We start from the raw sequence: 17,192 nt of genomic DNA, 5'->3' as shown, positions 1-17,192 counted from the left end.
GTGCATTTACGTTTATACGTACGTATTTGTGGGGGTGGGGGTCCTCAGAAATCTTTATTTTTGGGGGTGGGGTTTATATGCTTGGGTGTAACCTTAATTTTTTACAATTTAAACAACATTTTTTTTCTTAACTTTTTTTTTTATCACATAGGGAACAAAAAAGTCTAAAAGACCTTGGATGTCTCCCCTGTGCTCCAATGTAATGCAGCGCGGATTGGATTGCATTACATTCTTTCCTGGCCACGCTAGCCGGGGTCAAACACGTCGCTTCTAGGTCAGCAACAAGAAGGGAAGGAGAGAGGACGTGTGTCTGCTCAGCTGCCTCCCCCCTACCTGGCGGCACCCGCTATGCCAGTCCTGGACCCACAGATGGGCAAGTGGAGCCCGTGATACATGGTGGGGGCATGCGCGGAAGGGGGAGAACACACATTACCAGGTTGTGTGAAAGACACCCAGCGCTGGTCTGATTTATCTGACAGACGACAGTCTGCTTGTCAGATATACACACAATCCAGGTGGCTGCAGCCACCAAGAGTCTGTGTAAAACTCACATGCGTACACGTACAGACCAGGCAGCTAAGGGTTAAAAGCTGCTGGCTCTTGTTCTTTCAGTGGTGCTTTCCTGAACTTCCAGTTTTCACATTAAAGCGTTAATGTGCCCTTTCTCTAATGCAAAATCGCACTTTTTCTGTTCCAATGATTTTTATTGAAATACATTTTTCAGACAAAGAGGTTCTCCATAACATAAATACAGTGTCAACAATAGCGGGTGTCAGGTGAGTACAACCATACCAGATCAAAGTTATCAACCATGATCGTCCCTTTCCTGAGAGCAAGGTGATGATTCATGAAATATCTAGAACTCACAGATCATAGAAAACCACTGTATGTCAAACAATGTTATTATTAACATTTATGACAAGCCCAGGCTTTTATGCTTATATAATTCTGAAAAATCGCACTTTTTGTATTTTTTTTGCTTTACTCACTTTGTTTTTTCTTACACTTACTGGTTTCTATAAGGCTGTATTCATACATGAGCATACTTCAAAAAAGTGTAATGCCGCATACACACGATTGGATTTTCCGACGGGAAATGTTGGATGTGAGCTTGTTGGCGGTAACTCTGACCGTGTGTATGCTCCATCAGACTTTCCGCCAACAAATGTTTGCTTGCAGGTTGTCAAATTTTCCGCCAACAAATATTTGTTGTCCAACTTTCCAATCGTGTGTACACAAGTCCGTCGCACAAAAGTCCAAAGTACAAACACGCATGCTCAGAATCAAGTACGAACCGGAAGCGCTCAGTCTTGTAAAACGTTCGTAATGGAGATATCACATTTGTAAAGCGGCAAATTATGAAATCTCTCAATGCAGGGCATTCTCTTCTTCTTTATAATGGTATAATAATGAAGTTGCATTGCTGCTGATATTCACAGAGTTCTGACAAACTTATTTTTTATTATTTCTAGTGATCTCCTGAATAATATTTTTTTTTTTGTGTGTGTTTTTTTTTTCTAGTGATCTCCAGAATATTTTTTTTTTCTAGTGAACTCCATAATATTTTTTTTTCTAGTGATCTCCATAATAATAAATGTATTATTTCTAGTGATCTCCTGAATAATATTTTTATTGTGTGTTTTTTTTTTCTAGTGATCTCCAGAATATTTTTTTTTTCTAGTGATCTCCATAATAATTTGTTTTTTCACTTTGTGTGTGAAGTTACCACAACACCATTATTATCTTGTATTTTTTAACCTTGAGGATACAACTATGTTGGCATCCCTTGTTAATTTGACATTGTATTTTTGAAAAGTACCTGCCTACTTAAACAAAAACTGTCTTTTTTTAAGTAAAACACATAGCCAAGTATTTGTCAAATTTTTCATTTAATAGAGAGCACAAGGTCATAACAAAATAAAGAGGAAGGCAACTATGGAGAAACAGTCGGAATTGGTGAAGCCTTTGTACGCCAGGTCAGACCCCCACCAGGGGCCATGCTAATTGCCACAGTAGCATATCTTAGGAAAGCAGCCGTGGCCTCCTCCAGGTTCCTTGCCTTCCTAGTCCTTTTGGTTGGAGGGCAGAGGGGAGAAACCTGTGATTCGGTCAGGCTGCTTGCACGGCCTCCTCCTGCCTAAGACTTTCCTGTGTATGAAAATGGTATATAGTTTTAGGTTTTTGGTCATCAGTCACACACAATTTTGAGCTCATGACTGTTGCAAATTGAATATTAACATATAGAAAAGACTATCATTCTGACCCCAGCATTTTTCATTCTTGTCCCAATCATTTTTGGCTACTACTGTCTATTGATATGTAAACCACTTTGTTAAATCAGAAATTTGTGATCAATAATGATGCTATACCTGGGTCAAGCTGGGCTCCTCCACATCTTCCTGGGTAGAAGGCACAGGTTGGACCTCAGGAGCCTCAGCTGATGTTGAAGGAAGTGTTGAGAGCGATAGCCTGGATTCAGTCTGGTCGGACAAAAAATGCAGGCTATTGTAGTACCACAGCCTGGGGACATATACGTCATCTGCTGATGCTCCGGATCTCAGGGAATCCTGAACCTTCTTATTATATGTGCTCCTCAGGCTACCAATTTCAGCCTGCAAATAGGTGATGTCTGCCGTGGGATACACAGGCTTTACTAACTCCAACAGTTTCTCCAGCGCTGCCTTCCTCTTTAGCTTGTTAGAATAGTCCCTGCATTGTACTTGCCAGAGACATGGCAGCTCCCTGCATCTTTCAATAAAGTCTGGCAGGAAATCAGGGGCTATAAATTTATCAACCATTTTATCTGCAAGACACAACACAAGACAAACCCTAATGTCAGGCTAAACTCTACTAATCTTGTCCCAATATAGGCCTCAATCTATAGGCGGTATAGGCCACTAATCACTGATGCCCCAAGTTACAATTGTACCTTCGTTTGAACGATCGGCGCTAATGATCCTCCATCATCCAGATCATACATACATCAGTTACATCGCCCACGTGTTATGCTTTTTATACACTGCACATGTGTCAAACTCCGCCCCTGTCCTTCTTTCTAGTGTATTCCCCACCTCTTCTCTTTCAGGGCAGTGGGAGAGCACATGGCGGAGACGCAGGTGTGTGCTGAGAGCAGCAACGATGAAAGGCCAGGGCAAGGCAGTTCCAGATCCAGGAGGAGATATAAGGCCTCAAATATGTCCTTTGAAGGAATGGTGGAGATGGTGGACATCTTGCAGAGGACAGACTATGATGGGAATCATGGGCCGTACAGAAAGGCCAAGATCATGGCTAAAGTTGTGAGAAGTCTGCACAGGAATTTTGAGGTAAGACGATTCAAGGATCAATTGAGGAAAGACTGGTCAGACCTGAAATTGAGGGAGCAAGATCAGTATAGAAAGATCAGGAAAGTGCTGCAAAAAAAGTAAGTATTTGTTGTGTGTTCCTATTATTATTATTACTTTGGTGCTTGTCCATGTGCTTTTCTTTACTGTTTAAAATGGCAAGTTTGAGGTTCGTGGACACAAGAATCGTTTGTATAATGCCCCGTACACACGGTCGGACTTTTTTCAGACATTCCGACAACAAAATCCTAGGATTTTTTCCGACGGATGTTGGCTCAAACTTGTCTTGCATACACACAGTCACACAAAGTTGTCGGAAAATCCGATCGTTCTAAACGCGGTGACGTAAAACACGTACGTCGGGACTATAAACGGGGCAGTGGCAAATAGCTTTCATCTCTTTATTTATTCTGAGCATGCGTGGCACTTTGTCCGTCGGATTTGTGTACACACGATCGAAATTTCCGACAACGGATTTTGTTGTTGGAAAATTTTATATCCTGCTCTCAAACTTTGTGTGTCGGAAAATCCGATGGAAAATGTCCGATGGAGCCCACACACGGTCGGAATTTCCGACAACACGCTCCAATCGGACATTTTCCATCAGAAAATCCGACCGTGTGTACGGGGCATTAAACATCGTTCATTCAACCACTAATACGTAGTTTTTGGCAGATGCAGGTTAACTACATTTGTTCATGCCTATTTGGATTAAAATAAGTGTATTACATTGTTGTCTAGATGTGTTTGAAACTATAATGAAATGACAACTTTATTCAGTGTCAGGAGAGGACACTCAGCAGCTGTTTACACATCTGGACGTAGGAGCACCAGGGTGGGACACCATAACAATCTTGTTATGGTGTCCCACTCAGGTGCTCCAGTAGATACTAGGGGTCTCTCCATGTGTGAAACTTGCACAAAACGGGTAAGTATTCCAGCTTTTAAAAGTGAAAAAAATAATGTCTTCAGTTTGTAACTCTGCCAAAAAAGACAATTGGACGACACTTCCAAGCAATGTTTCATATTACTATTTCTAGCCTAACATATCTGTTTGCTAAGTATACCTTTTTTGTATTCACATAGGGGAGAAAAGAATAGGGACATCTGAGGACACCAGTAACCCCACACCAAATGAAGAAAGGGAACTCACCACACACCATGAAGATGTGGATGCAGAGGTTCAAGAAGTGCTGGGTGAAGTGGTAGAAATGGTGTCGACAACAGGTCAGTGTCTGAGACCACAGCTTCAGGTAATAGATGGATGCCTGCATATTTATAATACATGGTGTTTTTTTTTTATTTTTAGGTGATGTGAATGTTGCGGAAGAAGAAACTCACTTCAGCAGTGCAAGTGCAGAAATATTGATCAGTGAGATCATGGTGTGCAATCGTGATTTGGAAAAGATGAAACAAAAAAGACTGAGCAACATCATCGATATTTTAGGCAAAACCTAAACCAAAAAAACATTTTTTTACATGTTTTTACAGTGGGAGCTAGCACATGTTGACACACCGGGGCTTATTTCAAAAAGGCAAAACCACTTTGCCCTAAAAGTGCAATGCAAGTGCACATGTAGGGCAAAGTGGATTGATAAACACGAGATTAGCAGAAGGAGCCCAAAGGGTGGTGCGCGACTATTGAACTTCCTACAGTTCAATATTGAACAGTGCCATTTATTGTTAATCGCAGCCCCAGTTCAGCAAGCAGACACTTGTTTTCACGTGCATAAAAATGTGCGACAGAGGCCTCAAAACCTTTGGTCGAAAAAAGAGCAAAGCTCAACACCCAAATAGGTACATGAGCTTCTTTGACACATTTGTCATGTGTAGGGCAGTAAATTGAAATGAGTGGGCTGCCCTATGCCTGTACAGCAAAAACACGCACAAAAAAATGGGCATAATCACACACGTTCACGAGATTCAAGGTGTGAACCTAGTCTAAAAGCAGTGGTGATAAAACCTCTGCGGCACAGATGCCCTCTGGGAAGGCAATGTCACCATTGCTTTCAGGGAAATCTCCTACTTAAGCTGTAAGATCTTGCAGTATTTGCATACAGCACATGCAGGAGATTTTGCACATACGTTGTATGAAATGCCATTCATTTGGTAGGGAACAAATATTCTTTTTTCTCAATGCTTTATCTCACGCATACGCAGTATCAAGGCATTTTTGAAAATGGTGATGCGGGAACAGCGACCCATTCAGCATTGAGGCAGGATAAAATAGGTAAATAGGAAAAAAAAGTCGCAAACATATATAAAAAGAAGTATGATTGCCCCCCCCATGACAGGTTTATAGACTAAGTATAGAGGGGGGTCCTTTTTAACAATGTAGTCTGGTGTCAGTCTGTTAGCTTGGGGAAGGCAGGGGAGGTAGGAGCAGGGGATTACCTTGCCATTCTAGGCTACATGGCTGTGAGTTTCTATTGATGAATACAGTGTAGGGAGTAGGGATAAGCTTCGAGTTCGAGTCGAACTCATGTTCGACTCGAACATCGGCTGTTTGCATGTTCGACGAACAGCGAACAATTTGGGGTGTTCGCGGCAAATTTGAATGCCGCGGAACACCCTTTAAAAGTCTATGGGAGAAATCAAAAGTGCTAATTTAAAAGGCTTATTCATGGTATTGTCATAAAAAGTGTTTGGGGACCTGGGTCCTGCCCCAGGGGATATGGATCAATGCAAAAAACGGCCGTTTTTTCGGGAGCAGTGATTTTAATAATGCTTAAAGTGAAACAATAAAAGTGTAATATCCCTTTAAATTTCGTACCTGGGGGGTGTCTATAGTATGCCTGTAAAGGGGCTCATGTTTCCCGTGTTTAGAACAGACTGACAGCAAAATGACATTTCAAAGGAAAAAAGTCATTTAAAACTACTCGCGGCTATTAATGAATTGCCGGTCCCACAATACACATTTTTTTTTTTTTTAATTTTAGTGCGGGGTTCCCCTTAAAAGTATAGATTTTGAGGGGGACCCCACACCATTTTTTTTTTTTAATTTTGGCTGGGGTTCCCCTTAATATCCATACCAGACCTGAAGGGCCTGGTATGGAATTTAGGGGGACCCCCCACGTCATTTTTTTTTAAAAATTTTGGCTGTGGGGAATTCCCATGCCATTTTTATCCATGAACTTTTATGTGTATTGTCGGACCGGCAATTCATTAATAGCCGCGAGTAGTTTTAAATGACTTTTTTTCCTTTAAAATGTCATTTTGCTGTCAGACTGTTCTTAACACGGGAAACATGCGCCCCTTTACAGGCATACTATAGACACCCCCAGGTACGAAATTTAAAGGAATATTACATTTTTATTGTTTCACTTTAAGCATTATTAAAATCACTGCTCCTGAAAAAACGGCCATTTTTAAAACTTGTTTTTGCATCGATCCATGTCCCCTGGGGCAGGACCCAGGTCCCCAAACTGTTTTTATGACAATAACTTGCATATAAGCCTTTAAAATTAGCACTTTTGATTTCTCCCATAGACTTTTAAAGGGGGTTCCGCGGTTTTCGAAATTGTTCGCTGTTCAGCGAACGGGCGAACAGCCAATGTTCGAGTCGAACATGAGTTCGACTCGAACTCGAAGCTCATCCCTAGTAGGGAGACACAACTCTAGTCCCTGCATACAAGGGTGGCTCTGTAGAATGCTGCAAGGGAAAGGAGTCACTCTGAAACAGGAAACCTTGGGCAGTGGTCATGGTACCAACTTAAACTGGAACATAGGCAAGGATAAAAAGATAAAGAAGCTGCATACTCAATAAGTGATAATATCAGCTGCTGAGAATGCTCGCTCTAAGGCCCCTTGCTCACTGAGCCATATAGCTGCAGTGCGTCCCTGCCAGCATTTTAGGTCTTTAATGTTCCAGACATTCGTCCTTGAATGCATAGGGCCCTATATTCAGGTACCACTCAGTACAGTGCTTAGCCCCATCCAGCCACAGCCTGTCCCTTCTGGGTGCACTAAAACACTGGAAGGGATTTACTACAGCTGGAGGACCTTGTGTGTAAGGAGACTAAGTATAGTAATTATTAAATATTATTTCTTTGGTTTATTGTAGAGGTTCCCTTTGAAAAGAAAATGCATAACATGTAGAGATTACATTTAAACTGATAATTGTATATGTGGTGTGGTGTATACAGTGGGGTAAATAGTTATTTGGTCCCCTGCATATTTTGCAAGTTTGCCCACTTACAAAGAAATTAATGGTCTATCATTTTTATCATAGGTGTATTTTAAATGATAGCGACAGAATATCAACCAAAATTCCAGAAAAAACACATAAAACAAATGCTAAAAATTAAGTTGCAGTTCAGTGAGTAAAATAAAGTATTTGATCCCCAAGCAAAACATGACTTAGTACTTGGTGGAGAAACCCTTGTTGGCAAGCACAGAGCTAAGACGTTTCTTGTAGTTGGTGACCAGATTTGCACACATCTCAGGACGGATTTCAGTCTACTCTTCTTTATAGATCTTTTCTAAATCCTTAAGGTTTCTTGGCTGTCTCTTGGCAACTGGAAGTCTCAGCTCCCTCCATAAATTTTCTATAGGATTAAGGTCTATAGACTGACTAGGCCATTCCATGACATTAATGTGCTTCTTCTTGAGCCACTTCTTTGTTGACTTGGCGATATGGTTTGGGTCATTGTCATGCTGAAAGGCCCATCCACAACCCAACTTCAGTGTTCTGGCTGAGGAAAGAAGGTTCTCATCCAAGATTTTACAATACATGGCCCGTCCATTGGCCCCTCAATGCGGCAAAGTTGGCCTGTACCTTTAGCAGAGAGACAGCCCCAAAGCATCATGTTTCCACCTCCGTGCTTGACTGGAGGGATGTGTTCCTAGAGTCATAGTTAGCCCTTTTCTTCCTCCAAACTCCACACTCCTCTCCTGCACATACTACCCACCGCCATACACTCCGCACTCCTCTTCTGCACATATTACCTATCGCCATACAATCCACACTCCTCTCCTGCACATACTACCAACCGCCATACACTCCGCACTCCTCTTCTGCACATACTACCCACTGCCATACAATCCGCACTCCTCTCTGGCACATTCTACTCACTGCCATACACCGCCACACTCCTCTCCTGCACAAACTACCCACCACCATACACTCCTCTCCTGCACATACTAACCACCATCATATACTATGTATTCCGCTCCTGTATATACTAACCACCATTGCACCCAAATCACTCCTCTTCTATACATACTACCCGTTGTCATACACTCCATACTTCTTTACTACACATACCATCATACCCTCTGTAATGAAGTGAATGTCCCACACACAAAGCACATACTACAATAGCTTGTTGAATGCACAGCAAAAAAGGTGTCGCTGGAATTTTTTAAAAACGTTGGCAACTATGTTTTCACAGTGTATGTGCTATATTGTACATTACACACTCCTGCACTATATACACAATATTGTACCCTATACACTTCTGCACTAAATACACTATAGCATACACTACACACTTCTGCACTATATACACTATACTATACATTACACACTCCTGCACTATGTACACTATATTGTATGTTACATGCTCCGGCACTGTGTACACTATATTGGACTGTAGTGGTGTGTTGCCACTAGTTACTAACATCCACCATATCACCCTGCTCCCCGACCTTCATATATCACTTCGGAGACAATGAACAGTCATTTGCTTTGTTTTGTTTTTGTTTATTGGGGGGATATAACTTGGTTGGGGGAAAGGATATATGGGATGCCCATAGATCAAATTACTTTGCCATCATATTTGTAAATTAGAACTTTGATTGAGCCTTGAAGAAATGATGCACATATATAACATCTACAGTCTCTTCCCTGCATCACCATGCAGATTATTGCTCCTCCTCTGCATAACTCCTGCAGACTATTGCTCCCAGGAATTCTTCCCTCCTGCACAAACCTTTTCTGTAGCACATTATGTTTCTTGTCACATCCTCTTCTGTATGCGAAAGAACCCACTCTGAATAGTCCCTAATGCTGACTCTGATTGGTTGCTGCTACTAGGCCAGAGGCCTGCAGTACCTCTCCCCGGAGGCCTAGTAATTTAAAAGCATGTGCTGAACGGTGGACTACTTTTCCCAGCTAGTCCAGCTTGCAAAGCCTGAGCCCTCGGGCCGCATCGATTTGACACTATTCCCCACAGTCTCTCTTCTGTTCCAGGACTCCTCATCAATGACCATGTAAAGATGAGGACTTAATCCATGACTGTGTAAGGATGAAGTTCCCTCACAGACTCCCTGGCATGGCTCTACATCCAGCACTCCACTGTGGTACACTCACCGACCTTTCTCTGCCCCGACTCCATGGTGAAGAACTTAACCGGACTGTATGTTCCGACAGCTTCTCCTGCCCCTCTGCTCCAGGAACTCCTCATTAATGACCTTGTAATGATGAGGAATTCACCCATGACCGTGTAAGGGTGAAGTTCCCTCACAGCTTTCCCGGGCCTCCTCCCGCGATGGGCGCACCCCCCCCCCCCCCAGATGGGGGTGCCCTCCTGCTGCTGTCTAGTACTCCATTCTCCCGGCTGACAACTCCCCCCAGTGGCCTGTTACCTCAGCCTTCATGGGAGGCCTGCCCCCTGCCAATTCCAGTTGGGGATTGGTCAGGGCTCCTTACATGAGCTGCCTGCCACTCCAGTTCTAGGCCCTGCCCTTCTTCCAGAACAACTGGAATCAGGGGAGACGCCTCAGAACCAAAGTACAGGTGGTCACACAGGGTGCCACAGGACATTACATACTCCAATATACACTATACTGTACATTACACACTCCTGCACTACTGTATATACACTATATTATTTATTGCACATTCCTGCACTATATACACTATATTAGTGATGGCAAACTTTGGCACCCCAGATGTTTTGGAACTACATTTCCCATGATGCTCATGCACTCTGCAGTGAAGTTGAGCATCATGGGAAATGTAGTTTCAAAACATCTGGGGTGCCAAGGTTCACCATCACTGCACTATATCATACATTACATACTCCTGCACTACAGTATATACAATATATTTTACATTACACAATCCTGCACTATATACACTATATTGTACATACCATACTACTGCACTATATACACTATGTTGTGCATTGCACACTCCTGCACTATGTACAGCTAAACTACCCAGAGGCACCATCTCTCTCCGTTCTCTCTGCCCCTGTGTTTCCCCCCCCTCTCTTTCACACCCCCCCCCCCCCCCTCACCCTCTCCCCCCCCCCCCCCCATCCTTACCCACCTCTCAATTTATTTAATTTGCTTTAATAATTAATATTTTTGAACAAAAGTTATTTGTGTTTTCATTTTATTTATTCCCATAAAAGGCCAAAATCCTCAGCACCGCCCATGATGCTCTTAATCCGTCCCTGACCTTAAATAGTGTCAGGGCTGGCTCAGCCCTTTCTTCTCTGAGTTGGCCGCTCAGCTGTCGGCTAATTGCCAGCTCTCATCTCTCTCCACAGTTCACCAGCTGTTGTGGATCTGCTCGTCAGCCTACTTAAAGATCTCCATCTCACATCATTCCTGCCTTCGCCTTGGTCATATCACAAGAAACCATCTCCTGCCTTCCTGTTTAAAGACTGGCTTTGCTGACATCCCTTCTGGCTCCTTGTGCTGCTTCCTGTTCCTCTACTTGGATCCCTGACTTCTGGCTTGGCTGACTACCAGATCCGGTTACTGGACTCTGGCTATCCTTTGACTACGCTTACTCTATTTACCCTTTTATTTTTATTAATAAACAAGTGTGATTTTACTGTACTTCTGTCTCGGTCTGGTTCATGGTTTCTGACAGTAGGCGAAGGCCATGAATTCAGAAGATACAGTCAATCCACTTGTTGGTAATATTTTTTCCAGATTGGATTAGCAAGATCACCGCATGGATCAGTTTGCCATGGCGTTACAAACGCTCCTGAGTTGCACGGCTCACCTGGAATCCCCCACTGTGGCTGCTCCAGTACAACCTGAGTTGCAGGCCGTCCCTGCTGCTGCGCCAGTCTCTGTGCTGGCACCCGCCTTGGGTATTACCTCTATAAGAGGTATGTCTGGTTCCGCCCTGCTTCCCCAGCGATTTGGGGGTGATCCAGTTCAATGCAGAGGATTTCTCAACCAAGTTGAGATACACTTTGAGATGCTGCCCCAGGCGTTTCCCACGGACAGAAGCAAAGTAGGGTTCGTGATATCTTTGCTTTCTGAGATAGCCTTGGCCTGGGCTAACCCTCAATTGGAGATGCAAAAACCTGTTGTCTTGAGTTACCCAGAGTTTGTGGCCTCCTTTAAAAGGGTATTTGATGTTCCCGCACGTTCCGCTTCTGCTGCCAAGTGCCTCATGTCCATCTAACAGAGTACGAGAACTGTTGCCGACTACGCCATTGAGTTCCGTACTATGGCAGCAGAGGTTGCTTGGAACAATGAGGCCCTCGTGGCTGCTTTTTCTCATGGTCTCTCGGATTCCATCAAGGATGAGATATCAGCCCAAGATATAACCACTGAGCTGGAGAGCTTGATCTCATTTGCCATCCTCATTGACTCTAGAAAGACTTTCTTTTAAGGAGCACTTGCGGAAGCCTCCTGTACGTTTTCCTCCGAGCTCTGCAGTCCCACCCGTGCCTCCCTCTGCTCCCATGCCTCCTGGTACTGAGTCGGTCAGTGAAGATGAACCCATGCACTTGGGCTTCACGCATCTCTCTGCAGATGAGAGAGCCTTTAAGAGGAGGGAGAGATTGTGCCTTTATTGTGGCCAGGCAGGTCACTTTTTGAAGTCTTGTCCTACCCGTCCTGGGAACATCCGAACCTTGAGGTCCTGTCATGGACAGACCTTAGGTGGTGTTGTGTTGTCCCCAGTTATCCAAAAGGATAAGCCCCTGGTTTCGGTCACCCTTTCTTGGGCTAAGTCGTCTATCGAGATACAGGCTCTATTCACCTCTGGGGCTGCAGGCCTGTTCATTGATGCCACCTTTGTATCAAAGCTCTTGATTCCACTGCAGCTGCGTGACACTCCACTTGCCATTGAGGCTCTTGACGGAAGACCTCTACAGCCTGCCCATGTGACTCATGAGACGGTTCCATTGTCCATGGCTGTAGGGGCTCTTCACCATGAGATAATCCAATTCCAAGTGATTTCCTCTCCTAAGTTTCCCCTGGTTATTGGTTATCCTTTTTTACAGAGGCACAACCCCTCTTTTGATTGGCTCCATGCTGAGGTTCTCTTCTGGTCACCACAATGCAGTGAAACATTTTTCCGGAGGGTAGCCAAGGTCCTGTGTACCTCTTCACTCTCCTCCCTGCCGGAGGAGTACCGTGTTTAGCAATGTCTTTGACAAAGGTCAAGCCAGTAGTTTGCCTCCACACCGGCCGTATGATTACGCAATTGACCTTCAACCTGGTGCCACTCACCCTCGTGGCCTGGTTAACCCTTGTTGGTCTTGTAGGATAAAGCCATGGAGGAGTATGTTGCAGATGCACTTTCTCGGGGTTTCATCCGCAAATCCTCATCTCTTGCTGGTGCTGGTTTCTTCTTTGTGAAGAAGAGGAGCGGTGAACTGAGACCTTGTATTGATTATAGGGGTTTCAATCGTTTTACGATTAAGAATGCCTATCCGATTCTGTTGATTATGGAGTTATTTGATCGCCTCAAGGGAGCAATGGTTTTCACAAAGCTTGATTTGAGAGGGGCATACAATCTCATAAGGATTAAGGAGGGCGACGAGTGGAAAAATGCGTTTAATACCAGAACACGCCATTATGAGTACCCCGTAATGCCTTTTGGCCTTTGTAATACCCCGGCAGTTTTCCAGGAATTTATTAACGATGTCCTCCGAGATTGCAGTTATGTGTGGTGGTTTAACTCGACGATATCCTCACATTTTCCAAGTCCCTGGAGAGCCACCACACAGATGTCTGTCGTGTGTTTCAGAAACTAAGAACAATCTCTATTGTAAATTGGAGAAGTGTGAATTCCATCGTGAACAGGTTAAATTCCTGGGCTATGTCATTTCCAATGCTGGTTTTTCAATGGACCCAGAGAAACTTTCGGCAGTCCTACAGTGGCCTCGACCCGTGGGGTTACGTCCTCTGCAGCGTTTCCTGGGTTTTGCCAACTATTATCGGAAGTTTATTCGTAACTTCTCGTCTCTGGTCAAGCCCCTGACCGATATGACCAGAAAAAACGGTAAAACACAGAGTTGGTCTCCGGAGTCCATTAAGGCCTTTGAAATTCTCAAGGCTACCTTTGTTTCTGCTCCTGTGTTGGCACATCCTGATCCTACGTTACCTTTTATCCTTGAGGATGATGCTTCTGAGACTGGTGTTGGCTCCCTTCTGTCTCAACCTCCTAACTCTTACATCCTCTGCAGCATTTTCTTGGCTTTGCCAACTATTATTGGAAGTTTATTCGTAACTTCTCGTCTCTGGTCAAGCCCCTGACTGATATGACCAGAAGGACGGTAACCCACAGAGTTGGTCCCTGGAGTCCATTAAGGCCTTTGAGAGTCTCAAGGCTGCCTTTGTTTCTGCTCCTGTGTTGGCACATCCTGATCCTACGTTACCTTTTATCCTTGAGGTTGATGCTTCTGAGACTGGAGTTGGCGCCCTTCTGTCTCAACCTCCTACCTCTGAGAGCGATATGCATACTTGTGGCTACTTTTCCAAGAAATTGTCACCTGCAGAGTGCAATTACGAGATTGGTGACAGAGAGCTGTTAGCGATCATTTTAGCCCTGAAAGAATGGAGACATCTCCTCGAAGGTACCACTGTGCCGGTTCTCATTCTTACTGACCATAAAAATCTCACATTTTTGTCTGAGGCTAAACGCCTATCTCCCAGAAGGGTGCGATGGGCTTTTTTCTTGTCTAGTTTCAATTACATTGTCTCATTCTTACCTGGTACTAAGAATGTAAGGGCTGACGCTTTGTCATGACAATTTTCCTCAACTTCCAAGATGGAGTCAGTTCCGGTTCCTGTGATTCCTCCTGATCGTATTCTGGCTATGGTTCGCACCAGTCTCACTTCTCCATTGGGTGACAAAATTCTTGCCGCTCAGGTCCATGCTCCTCCTGAGAAAACCTTGTGACCGCTGCTTTGTCCCAGAGAGTCTCCATACTACCGTACTCCAGACCCTTCTCCCAAGGCTGCTGGCTACCCTGGAACGAATCAACTCTTTTGGGCCATTTCCCAACAATTCTGGTGGCCTAGTCTACATGCTGATGTAACCACCTTTGTAGCTGCCTTTTCCGTGTGTGCTCAGAGTAAGACTCCACGAAACCTTCCAGTGGGCCTCCTACAACCCATACCCAATGAAGAGAGGCCCTGGACCCACCTGTCTATGGATTTCATTATGGAGTTACCCAACTCCCAGGGCAACACAGTTATCTTTATGGTGGTTGACCGGTTCTCGAAAATGTCTCATTGTATTCCACTTAAGAAGTTGCCCACTTCTAAGGAACTGGCTTCCATTTTTGCTCGGGAGATCTTTCGCTTATATGAGCTACCCAAGGTGACTGTCTCGGACAGGGGTAGTTAGTTTGTGTCCCGGTTCTAGCGAGCCTATTGTGCACAATTGGGAATTCAGCTTGCTTTCTCCTCTGCGTATCACCCGCAGTCTAATGGGGCCACAGAACGAGCCAATCAGTCCTTGGAGCTCCTACGTTGCTATATTTCTGACCATCATAACAACTGGTCAGACCTCTTACCGTGGGCGGAGTTTGCTCACAATAGTGCCTTGAATGCTGCTTCCCAATTGTCTCCCCGTTTATGGCAAATTATGGTTTCCAACCTTCCATGTTGCCTGTTTGTTCTGCAGAGTATTCCTGCCTTAGAGTAGCATCTCCGTGGTCTTCGTTCCACTTGGGCACAAGTCCAGGAGGCTTTGCGACATGCTAATGATAGTTACAGACTCCATGCTGACCGCAGACGCCTGCGCCTTCCTACCAGATTGGGGACAGGTACTGCCTGTCATCTCGCAACCTCCAGCTTCGTGTTCCCTCTCTGAAGTTCGCATCTCTGTTTATTGGGCCTTTCCGTATTCTTCGCAGGATTAACCCAGTAGCTTATGCATTAGACCGTCCTTCTAATATGTGTATCTCGAATGTATTTCATGTCTCCCTATTAGAACCCAGATAGACGCTCTCCTGTGTTCCTGTTAAAGACTTGCTTGGCTGACATTCCTTCTGGCTCCTGATCCTGCTTGCTGTTCTACTACACTCATCTCTGGCTCCCTGACGTGTTGGCTTGTCTGACTATCTGTTCCAGTTCCTAGACTCTGGCTATGTTTTGACTACGTTTACTCTGTTTATCTTTTTATTATTATTTTATTTTATTATTATTTTTAAACAAGTGTGATTTAACTGTACTTCTGTCTCAGTCAGTTCATGGTTTCTGACTCATGGTTTCTGAGACTTTCTCTGAGTCTGGCTTACGTGATCAACTTCTCCTGCTCAGTGGGTATATCTTGGGCTGCTATTTCATCCTTGGTGTCCGAGAGACCATGAAAAAAAGCAGCCACGAGGGCCTCATTGTTCCAAGCAACCTTTGCTGCCAGAGTACGGAATTCAATGGCGCAATTGGCAACAGTTCTCGTACTCTGTTTGATGGACATGAGGCACTTGACAGCAGAAGGAGCGTGCGAGAATGTCAAATACCCTTTTAAAAGAAGCCACAAACTCAGGGTAACTCAAGACAACAGGTTTTTGTGTCTCCCATAAAGGGTTTGCCCAGGCCAAGGCTCTCTCAGAAAGCAAAGATATCACAAAACCTACTTTGCTTATGTCCGTGGGAAACGCCTCGGGCAGCATCTCAAAGTATATTTCAAACTGGTTGAGAAACCCTCTGCATTGGACTGGATCGCCCCCAAATTGCTGGGGAAGCAGAGCGGAACCAGACATACCTCTTATAGAGATAATACTTGAGGCGGGTGCCTGTACAGAGACTGGAGCAACAGCAGGGACGGCCTGCAACACAGGTTGTACCGGAGCAGCCACAGTGGGAGATTCCAGGTGAGCCCTGCGACTCAGGAGTGTTTGTAACGCCATGGCAAACTGATCCATGCAGTGATCCTGCTCATCCAATCTTGAAAAAATATTACCAACAAGTGGATTGACTGTGTCTACTGAATTCAAGGCCTTCACCTACTGTCATAAACCATGAATCAGACCGAATCAGAAGTATATTTAAATCACACTTGTTTAATAATAAAAGTAAATAGAACAAACATAGTCAAAACATAGCCAAAGTTCGATAACCGGAACAGATAGTCAGACAAGCCAGAAAGTCTGGAAGCCAGAAAGTCTGGAAGCCAGAGATCAGCGTAGTGGAACAGCAAGCAGGATCTGGACCCAGAAGGAATGTCAGCCAAGCAAGTCTTTAACAGGAACTCAGGAGATAGTCTCTGTGATGTTGACCAAGGAGAAGGCAAAGATCATCTGGGCTGGATGGCTTAAGTAGGCAGGACTGACGAGCAGGATATCATCAACAGGTGAGTCATTGTGGAGAGATAGTAGCTGCCAATTAGCTGACAGCTGAGCGGCCAGCTCAGAGGAAGGAAGGGCTGAGCCCAGCCCTGACAGAGAGCCTGTATATACACACTACCCTTTCACTGTAAGCAGTGCTCCTCTCTTTGCACACACTGCCCCCTCACTGTAAGCAATGCTCCTCTCCTTGCACTCAAAGCCCCCTTGTCTAATGCATTTTTTTTAACCACTTCAGCTCTGGAAGATTTTTCCCCCTTCCAGAGGCAAAGCACAGCACCCAGAGCCCACCCAGTTGTGTGTCAATAGCGAATTAATATTTGCTATTGTATTCCTGATACTCCTCCCACCCTAT

This window comes from Aquarana catesbeiana, linkage group LG03 (genome assembly GCF_042186555.1).
Source record: "Aquarana catesbeiana isolate 2022-GZ linkage group LG03, ASM4218655v1, whole genome shotgun sequence".
NCBI lineage: Eukaryota > Metazoa > Chordata > Amphibia > Anura > Ranidae > Aquarana > Aquarana catesbeiana.
The sequence above is the reverse complement of the archived record's forward strand: the minus strand, read 5'-3'. Positions refer to the sequence as shown.